The 11,328-nt window shown below is 35.8% G+C and overlaps 1 long non-coding RNA gene across 2 annotated transcripts; it reads left to right on the top strand.

Annotated features, from left to right (window-relative positions):
* Positions 1–1,667: 1,667 nt before the first annotated feature.
* LOC121241387 lies at positions 1,668–8,994 on the top strand. Of its 2 annotated transcripts, XR_005935717.1 has the most exons (3): positions 1,668–1,677; positions 7,093–7,800; positions 8,642–8,994. It is a non-coding gene; the product is annotated as an uncharacterized LOC121241387 (long non-coding RNA). The 2 variants fall into 2 exon arrangements; XR_005935716.1 differs by lacking the exons at positions 1,668–1,677; positions 7,093–7,800 and adding an exon at positions 3,302–3,778.
* The last annotated feature ends 2,334 nt before the right edge of the window (positions 8,995–11,328 follow it).

The following is an 11,328-nucleotide window of genomic DNA, read 5'->3' as shown; positions in this document are numbered from 1 at the left end:
TATTACATATACACATGAATTGTGAAAAATATTATTCATCTCACTAATTTTAATTATCGTTCTTTTATTCTCTGTGTAAAATATAATATGTAATTTTTGATAATTTAATATCGAATCTCTTGATTCGATATGCAAATATAAGGTACAATTAAAAATTAAAATTATGCAAATATATCTGATTGAGTCAACTCTCATTGATCTATGAATAAAATAATGAAAGAAAAATTCTATTTTAAATTTTTTTAACAAATCAATTAATCTTTCCATGTCAATTAAATATGAGAAGATTTGTACATGCACTGACCCATCATAAAATGATGAAAATTACATAAAACGTTCAAAGCATTCCGTTCATTATATATAGAATGGCCAGACAGGCACGTGAAAGTCGGACCCTCAACACTAGTCATGCACGACAACAATTAGGTTGCGCTTGGATGTTAGACTAAGTTGAGTTGAAAGTTAAAAATTAATTACAATATTGTTAGAATATTATTTTTAATATTATTATTATTTTAGGATTTGAAAAAGTTAAATTGTTTATTATATTTTGTCTTGAAATTTGAAAAATTTGTAATGATTAAATAAGTTGAGTTAAGATGAATTGAGATAGATTTGAGATCGAGAGTTGATCGATTGGTCAAATGGCTAGATGCATGCATTGCACTCAGGTTCGGCACTCCATGTCTTTTTCAGGATGTAGCGTTTTGGTTTGTTTGGTTTTAAATTTTCTTTGTTTCTTTTTTTTCCGAGTTTAGAAAATGAAAAATGGAAATAACTGGGTACTGACTCTAAAAGTGTAATATTTTTTAAAATAATAATAGTTAAAGAAATGATTATTAGTAAATTTATAATTTTTTTTTTCGTTGATGGTTAAAGACGTTTAAAAAATATTTAAAAGAAAATGAAAAAAAGTGCAATATTTAGATTGAGAGAATTTCCCTTCTTCTAGTCATGGTCTAATATTAATTGTCTACATCTTTTCGACAGAAAATTTCAAAAATAATTTTTCCTTTTTTATAAGCCGATCAATTAAGTAGTACTGTAATGTAATGTACGATTCTACCATTCAAAACTGACCACAACAGCTTCTAATTATTGATATTTTAATATATTATTGTGATGGACCGAGTTGGAGTGGAGAAATCGAAAAGATAAAATTGAGAATTGATTTAATGATTAAATATTTTAAGAAAATTAAAGATGTAAACTTTGAGACATGTTTTTTCGAATTTTAAAATTTGGTATCTGCAACTGATTTCTATTTATAAAAAAAATTAAGTTTAGTTACAAAGAAGTTGTTTTACGCTTATAAATTATCTCCACCTCGGGCGATCTATCTATATATCTATCTATCTCTGCTTTCTATTCTTAGAACTTAGGTATAAATAACCCTTCTTCCATGCGTGTTCCTCTCTAGCACAACATGATTTTCATATGCACTTTTCCTGTTTTCTGTTTAATGAAAATGATTTTCCAGTTAAATGGTCAGATCAATGAATATGTTATTTCTGTTTCTGGGGGATCTCTTTAATATGAAGATGACATAGCAACAAATAAAGGGTTTGTTGGACTTGTATAAAACTTGTATAATCTTTCCTCACTACAACACAATTTGCCTTTTGTGACATAGGAAACGGTCACCAAAAATTACCAAAGCATCACCAAAAATATATGGTGACGGTTTGAAACTGTCACCATGACTGCCACCTAATGTGCGTCACAGAAAATAACTGGTGACGATTTACTGTTGAACCGTTACTAAAAATATTTTTAGTAATGGTTGGAGGTGTTCCATTTGGTGAAATGTTCAAACGTTCCATTTTTTTGTAAAGGTGGAGATCTGTCACAGAAAGTAACTTTCAGACGTCCAATTGAACGTTCGAACGTCAACCAGACCGATTGGAGTTCAAATGACAGAAGTTGACATTTGTTGATTCAAGTTTGAACGTATCATATTTACGTTCAAACGTTTATGCGTCCGAACGTTAATTGCAATCAACGTTCAAATTTTTATCAATCGAACATTAACGGACCAATGTTCAAACGTAATGGGTTTATCGTTCAGACGTTATTTCGAATGTTAATAAAGAAGCATTCGAACGTAAGTTGTACGTTCCGAGGTTTGTTCGAATGTAAATCGTTTAATCATTCGAATGTTTTGTTCATTTGAGAGTGAGTACGTTCGAAAGTTGAGGCCTACATTCGAATGTTATTGTATAATTTTGTGTATTCATGTTCGAACGTTTGTTCAAATGTGAACCAATGTTCAAACGTTTTTAATTTACATTCAAGCGTACAGATCAGAAATACTAATTTCATAAAATTTAAAAACATACCAATTGTATCATATTACACACCATCAATTAACAACTAATAATGTCTTATAAAATTTCAAAATTAGATATTAAAATTAGTTATATACCCTAATAAAATTGATAAAATTAATTTCTTCTTTTTTTCCCGCCCACCGCGATTATGTTGCAACGACATAACACGCTCTATTTGCACCATCATCTCCCGATGCACTTGCTCTTGGACTTTACTATGTATTCTTTCCTCCTGATCTCTTTGTTCGTCCTGCAAACACATCTCTAAATGAGACTGTCGCTCTAAGAGAGACTCTAACTCTTACTGTCTCGATCTCATATATTCATTCTCACACCGTGCAACATCTAAATCTTTGGTAAGATTATTAATTTGTAAAGTCGATGAAGTTAAGGAGGATGAATATCTATGCTTGAAAGATCGTCCCAAACCTCTTGCCATACTAGACTGTGGCCTGAGCACTTGCGTGAATATGTCTGTCACTAGGAGAGGATTCCCCATAAGCTTATTGCATCTCCATCATTTTTTCTTGCTATTTGAAAGAAAACACATCATTAATAAGTAACGTATTAAAAGAAATATAAATAAAAAATAAATTATTCACATGTTGCATAATTTATTTAACAAAATTAACATTGCTTACATAATTATCTGCAACGGCTGGATCCATGTAATACTCGAATCCGACTACGTAAGTCCTTACTTCATCCATTAAAATATTTTCAAGTTAAATATTTTGAGATAAAAACTTTTATTATTTTATTAATTTATTTTAAGATGGGTGTATTTATTTTATATGGGTTATTAAATAATTCAAGGGTATGATTTTATGACCTTGCAATACTTCTTTCAAACCCTTTAATTTTTATTTACTCAAGAAATGGCCCAAACTCTTTTGAACTCCTCACAATTGATCTCCGCCATTTATTCCCTAGCTTATGGGATAAGTTTGATTTAAACTCAATAACTTTTCTTCCCCTCGAAACCAAAGCTTCCTCAAGAAACCAAGTAAATCTCTTTTACCGTAGCTTTCTCATAAGCTAATTAAATCTCCTTTCCTTCTCCTACACGACATTGTCTAAGGCAAGGCAAGAGGTTCTTTTCCTCATTTCCCTATTCCGTCGGCCCTAAAGCAAACAAAAGAGAAAAATTTCTCAAGTGTTCCTCCTTCACCTCTCGGTTTTCTCTAACCCGTGCGATACCTCTCTTCTCTCAAAGCCGATCCCTTCCACTTCCTAAGCCTAAGATCCCAACCGAAATTCTTCAAGGAAATCGACCTTGTAAGTGAGTTCTATGGCTTTAATCTCTGGTTTGGAATCTTAGATTTATGGGTTTAGACTAGGGTTTGTTTTTAAGAAATTTTCTGCTGTGTTCCAGCCTTGGATCTTTCGGATTCCCTTCTTTTTTCGTCTATTGTGTATTTCTGCGGCTTGAAAGGGGACCCAACCAGGTAATCTTCCTTCCACGAGATTTTCTGGTGATTTGGGGGTTTTCGGATTTCTATGTTAGCCGAGCATCATGTGGTAGCCTCTAGACAAATTTCTCATTTGTTTCCTCTATTAGCTGCTTTATTTAGGTGGTAGCCGAATAGAGGGATGAAGGTGCTATGTGCTATGCTCTGTTTTGGTTTCAGCCGTGTGTCATGCTCTGTTCTAGCCGTGTGTTATGCTCTGTTTTGGTGTGTTCCAGCTATGTGTTCCAAGGCAGAAATTTGTAGTCATTTTCTTGTGTTACCTTGAGTCCACGCCATGTTTTTAACTATGCTTTTATGCGTTAAATTAATGAAGTTAAGGTTTATAATTTTTTAAACATTACTTTCCTCAAGTTTATGGCCTAAGTAAGCCACTATGAATTTCAAGATTAAACTAGAAAGCTTACTTTAGGAATTTTAATTTGTCAAGAGTTGTATCTTTTTATCTATGCTATGATTTCAGAAAATATATAAGGCTTTGTAACACCCCATTCCCTTAGGATAGAGATATTACCAACATTTAAAACATAATGCCCGGTAGAGAGATTCATATCCTGAATTACCTCATTTATTGAAATTCATCAAAACATTAAAACTGAACTGAACATGATTGTTTTGGAAACTGAACGAAATATAACGAAACATAACTAATCCTATGCATGGCATAAAAGAAATCTAATTCTGGTGATAAAATCACTTATTCAGTCCTAAGTCTTGGTACTAGATCTACTCCTGGCCATTCCGCTCTTCATCATCATAGACATCATCTGCGAGAATCAGACATGGAAGAAACAAGAAACACACAAAAATAATGAGTTGAATACTCAGTAAGTAGTACGTCGTATCGTAAAAATATGGTCCTTGCCTAACATACAATTCATCTCTAGGATACCCTTACGAACGTGCACACAACTTCATGGATTTCAATCAAATACGTAACATGATTTTCTGGAAGACTTTACATACATATATCGTCACAGATTTACATGGCACACATTTTCATTATTAACATAAGCGGGAGCATATGTAATCAAAACATGTCATTGTGAATGCATAACGTCCAAGTTATCTTGTATTAACATGGAGTGAAACACGCTTGAGTCCGTGTTTCACTTAACTTGCATAACATAGAGTGAAACACGCTTGAGTCCGTGTTTCACTTAACTTGCATAACATGGAGTGAAACACGCTTGAGTCCGTGTTTCACTAAACTTGCATATCATGGAGGGAAACACGCTTGAGTCCGTGTTTCACTAAACTTGCATATCATGAAGGGAAACACGCTTGAGTCCGTGTTTCACTAAACTTGCATATCATGAAGTGAAACACGCTTGAGTCCGTGTTTCACTAAACTTGTGGTTAACCACGCTTGAGTCCGTGGTACCGTTACATTTCTTATCTTTCTTAATGCATGGGATTTGCTTCATGAACATCTTTAACATGGCATAATCTTGTACATGGTATAGCGTAACATGACATGGCATGGCATATTCTTGTACATGACATATTCTTGTATGATTTAGCATGGCATATCTTTGTACATGGCATATTCTCGTATGATTTAGCATGGCATACTCTTGTATACTTTAGCATGGCATAGTATAACGTGATATTACATAACATGCTATGAAGGTTCTAAGACGATCCAAGGCATACATGATCCAGGTATTACTTGAACATGGCATACATGGTTTAAGTATTACACAAACATGGTATATGTACAATCTAAGCATTTCATGGACATGGCTTGCATAATCTGACTATTACATGGCATACTTGACTTTGAACTACAACTTCAACATTTCATGTCTTTCATGTGAATTTAGTAACATTAAATCAATCAACAATAAATTCATTCACTCAAGTATAATCTCATATTTCATCAAGATTGTAAAGTAAACTAACCTTGACTTGCCTCTTAGTGTAGCGTAGTTAGCAATCATAAGCACATCACATTTTTTTATACATAACAATAATATGTATACATAACAATAAGAACAATCATATTCACAGTACGCGTGCATTTGTACGATCATACTATTTACCTCTTAGCGCTGCTTCCTGATTTCCAATTTGTAGCGCGTTACCTAAACGAGGTTCTAGACGTTAATAACTTCCTAGCAAAACGTGTCGTAATACTCTACGTAATTAAATACGTATAAGGAATTTAACTACTAATAGACTCCAACAAATGCTTTGAAATCTTTTAAAAAAATCTTTTATAAAACTTGTGTCTAAATGCTGAATTTATTCAATTAGATAAAGCCCATGTAAAGGTAATGTATTTCTGAGAAATATACTATCTGACTGACTTAAGGCTCCAAGAAGTCGAGGCTCAGGGAATTACATCCTCACGGTCACAAGGCATGCATGGAATTACCGAATTAAAGAGGCTTTTTGGGAACTGAAGCACACGGGATAAAACAAGAAGAAGGAAGGAAAAGAAAGAAAAGAAAGAAAAGAAAGAAAAAAAAGAAAAAAAGAACGAGAAAGAAAGGAAAATAAAACAAAAGGAGCAGACGTGAAACAGAGGCTTACGGGAGAAAGAGGCTGCGCGATGCTCACGAGGGAGAGCAGAGTGCGTCGGCGGCTCTAGGTGGCTGAAAGCGACCGGCGACGAGACTGGGGGGTCCCTATGGTGGTGCGACACCGAGAGAGGGAGAGAGAGAGAAACAGCGAGAGTTTAGAGAGATATGGGTTTGAAACTCAAACAACCGAAAGGGAGGGAGGTGGCGCGCGGCGGCAGGGGCTTACCTGAGGGGGTGGGTTCGACGGGGTTGAGTTGGCCGGCGTTTTCTGGCGCCGTGGGTAGGGCTCTGACGTCCCGGGGTGGACGACGATGGTTGGGCAGAGGTAAGGTTTAAGCGGGAGGGTTGTTTCTCTTGATTTAACACTGTGTGAATCACAGAGGCTTGAGGGTCTTTTTATAGGCGATGGGAGGAAGCGACGTGGAGAGATTGGTTGAGTTTTGAAATTGCCTAAATTTTAGGAACTTATTCTCACGTGGATACCGTTTCTGAGAGAGTTTGAAAGGTTTGATTGGAGTTGTTCAAACTCTGGAAACCGAAACTAGCATGGGGACTAAGTGGATAGCATATTCGAAGTTTTTTTTTTTAAAAAGGAAAGGAAACACTCAATCGATCTATCTGTTACCACACAAAAAAACAAAAAAAATAAAAATAAAAATAAAATCTAAAATAAATAAATAAATAAATATAAAGAAATTAAAATACCGATAATTGAATAAGTAAAATATTAGTTTTAAACCCTAAATTTAGACCCGTATGTTACAGGCTTTTCGTTAAGTTTTCTATCACTCTTGTGTTATTTAATTGTGTGGTTGAGATTTGGTTGAGTAAGAGATATTTAAGACCATGAATGTACTGAAATTGCTAGCTGTCCATGTGCTACAGAAATTCTGAAATTATGTTCTGTTTTGGAAGCCTAAACCAGTCCACTTTACTCTTGCTCAACTTCACTCCTTTTTGTTTAACCAAAGATAAACCTTAGTATGAAAAACCCTTGAAGAACAAGTGACAAAAAACCAACCTCTTGTAAGCATTGCCTTTTGTTAGGTTTACTTCCACATGATGTTACAAAGTTGTCAAAGTACCCTTTTGATAAAATTTCCAGATTTGGGTGGTACCTCCTTGTTCCCTACCATACTTGAATAAATCTCTACCATCCTATACATTCTAACTCATGATTCCTACATATTCCTTGTATAGAAAATGGTAGCCTTTAAAGAGGGACAGCAAGCAAGCTTCATGATTTCATGGGTTCTTAAATATTAGAATGAGGATACTAATGGTTGAATTAGTGCCAAGTATGTAGCTAAAAGGGGTTAAGGGAAACGCTTTAATTCCAACTTGAAAGTTTAGTGAGCACGTAGGGGTGACGGATAGTAAGCTTAAGGTAGAATGAATAATAATATGTTTATTCCATTTCATTGATAGAAGTTTATTTTCAAGATTTAAGGACCCTACTTGTAAAGCAACGAGGTAAGTAGTTATGACCATGCTCCTTACACACAAAGCTCTTTTATGAAAGAATCTCTCTCTCTTTACACATGTTCTCTTATGAAAGAATAAATGTATATATATTATGTATAAGCCTTTCTTGGTAGCCTCTATTAAGCACCCTATTGATTACAATTGTGTATGTAAGGTAATATATCATGAGATTTTTATGCATGCTCTCTCTTAAATAACTACACCGTACCTATATGTAGCATGACATGAAACACTCTTTTCAAAGAAAAGCACATGCATTGGGACTAAAGAAAGATAATGAAAATGTTTGACTGAAAAGAAAGGAAAGAAAATAAATGAAAGCATGAATGTACGTAACGGCCATATGAATGAAAAGGGTACCAAAGGAATGGGCAGGTTGCAATGCAGGGTAAGTAGTACTGGTAGTGCACTCAGTGCTGCCCCTCATGAAAGGAATTCCTAACCTGTGGCTGCGAGCGTAATCCAGGTCCAAAAGACCGCTAACACCAACACACGGGACGTAATAGTGTGTATTGGCCCAAAGAAAGTGAAACGTAAAGTAAAGTTATTTCTCAGGAATATTTATGCATGAAAGTACAGTTATGCATGAAAGCACAGTTATGCATGAAAGTACAGTTATGCATGAAAGTATAGTTATGCCTTAAGCCATTTATGCATGAAAGTATAGTCATTCTTTAAACTGTTAAGCATGAAAGCATTGTCAAGAATTAGCAAATGTTTATGTATGCATGTTTTCAAAAGAAAAGATTATGTGATTAATAAGTTAATGGCATGATGTACTGCTTACTGAGTATTAGACTCACTTTGCATTTATGTTTTAAACGTCCAGGTATGAATGATGAGACTGTGGAGCTAGGCACTGATGAGGAGGGAGGGGCCGATGCTTAGAGTTCCCTGTCGGTTCGGTTTTGATGATAATGGTTATGTTTTTATGCCTTTATGATGGGTCTCATGTTGGGACGTTTTGTTGGCTTGACTTTAAGACAATATGTCTTTGGGCATGATGTAAATACTATGGTGGGGTGATGGTAATGGTATAACTTCTATGGTGGGGTGATGGTAACCCCACATAAGAAGGTTAAATGCCTTTTTGTATGTGTTGTAGGGACTAAGTTCCCTCTTGTCTAGAACTAGTTATGTTTGATGAATGGATGATGGACTCTGAGAGTCCTTTATTTAGAATATTGAACAGATCGTTTATCAGGTGTTCTTCTAAACTAGAAGCGCAGAGTACATGCATGACATGCTCACGCATATCCCCTATTACCCTCGTAGAATATATATATATATATATATATATATATAAATGATATAGTGCTAATAATGTCATGGAAAGAACAGGTAAATTGTCGCGATCTCGTCCTAGGAATGGGGTGGGGTTGTGATTATCCATCCACTCACTACGCTCATTAGTATGAGCAGCAACATAGAAATGAATGAGGGAAAAGTTTTCATGATCATCACGTTTCTAACAAGGCGACATTAGCAATTTTAAAAAGATAATGTTAGTACTTAAATAAAAGAATATCAGAAAAATAAATGAATTTTATAATTTTTTAATTATCATTTTTCAGCAAGACAGTGGAATGATCTTGAACCGGCATGATGGTGGACAGTTAGAGAGGATCTATTCTGTGCATTTGTAGAACTCAAGTGCTACAAAATTAATTAAAAATGTTAATTGTAATATATATACATATAATATATAGAATGAATATGAATGTAAATAATTAAAGGATATAAATGTAAAATACCTAATAATCTAGAGATGCAAAAAGATCACAATACTTTCTTCGATCATCTAACTTCATCTGCTGGAAAGGCCTATATTTAGGCCAGTAGTGCTAGATCGTGACAAGGTAGGACACCCTTTTAAATCCACATATTAATGTGTATAGTAAAAAAGAAAAGCCCTAAAGTTCTATGGAAGGGCTTTAATCCTTTCTCTACCTCTCAGCCTATTGGGTCATGTCATGGCCCAGACAATAGTCTTGCCCATGAACCTTGAACCTTGACATACTGATTCCTAAAGAGGACATCTCACGACTTGAATTTCAAATGATGGATCGGGCGGTTATCACATCAAACAGATGATATCATGAGCTCTATTTATATCCCTCAAGTATGACCATGAGACCATCTTTTTCACACTAAGGAAATAGCCATACTATACTGACTTAGGCATCAGAGGTGTTCCCACGAACCCCCAAGACCTGTCTCTCTTTGGTTGTAGGTGATTGGGTGGAGAAGCTATGAAACCAGTCCACAACAGTTGACGCCATCCATAAGATCTTATTTCTCAGTAACGTGGTTTTTGTATGCCTGCAACCACGTGATCTCAAACAACAAGGGATTAGGAAGCCACATCAGTCAACATGGAAAATAGGATAGTAGAGTTGGAAGACCAGTTGAAGAAAGTAACGTCAGAGCTAGAGGCTTTACAGTGGGAAAATAAGTTTCTTAAATGAAGAGATGGAGTTTCAAGAGAGGATGTTGCACCGAGTCAAGTGGATAGAACAAAAAGGGAGTCTCAAGGTGCACGCAAACCTGATCCTCACGAAGAAAAGGCAAAAAAAATGCACCACAATTTGTGAAGTATCATGGATAAGTCTGAAGAGATGGCGAGAAGAATAAGAGCATCTTCTTCAGTGGATCAAGTGATGAATAGCACAAACCTGCTGTACAGTGCAAAAATTATGGCGGTTCACCTCTCGCAAAAGTTCAATGTCCTGATGATGGAGATATACGACGGCACCAAAGATCCCGTTGAGCATCTGGATACTTTTAAGGCCCACATGATACTTCACGATTTTTCTGGTGAAATTGCATGTCGAGCCTTCCCGTTGACTTTGAAAGAGGCTGCCCGAGAGTGATTTGGAGCCTAGCAGCTAGGATCAGTGGATAGTTTTAAGGATCTCAGTCATCAGTTCCTGATCTAGTTTATGGCAAGTTGAAGAAGGAGGAGACCGGTTATGTATTTGCTAACTGTCAAGTAGAAAGAAGACAAGAGCTAGAAAACGTACCTCACAGGGTTTAACAGGGAAAGGATGATGGCTGATCATCAGGACGAAAAGATAACATTGGCAGCTTCGTTAGGAGGAATATGGCCGAGGAGCCCCTTCATGGCCAAGTTAGCAAGGAAGACTTCGGACACTTTGCGAGAGTTCATGGACGAAACCGGTGTCTTTGTCAATGCTGAAGACACACTGTGAGCACTGTGAGCACTGACAACACCTAGATGCTTTGAGATGGAACGATCAAAGGACCATGTGAAGAAAGGAACTTTGAAGAGGGATTGAGATGGAAGCTCAAAACAAAGAAGGGTCAATATGAGGAAAGACAGGAAATGAGCAAAAGGGCAAGCTACCCTCGAAGACAGTAATCCAGTATAAATGTACAGGAAAAGACTCGAGAGTCCTATCAAGATGGCGATCGAAGGTGTTCCCACGAACCCCCAAAACCTGTGTCTCTTTGGTTGTAGGTGATTGTGTGGGAGGAATTACACTATACGTTAAA

Source organism: Juglans microcarpa x Juglans regia, chromosome 1D (genome assembly GCF_004785595.1).
Source record: "Juglans microcarpa x Juglans regia isolate MS1-56 chromosome 1D, Jm3101_v1.0, whole genome shotgun sequence".
Taxonomy (NCBI): Eukaryota; Viridiplantae; Streptophyta; class Magnoliopsida; order Fagales; family Juglandaceae; genus Juglans; species Juglans microcarpa x Juglans regia.
This window is presented reverse-complemented; position numbering and strand designations above follow the sequence as displayed.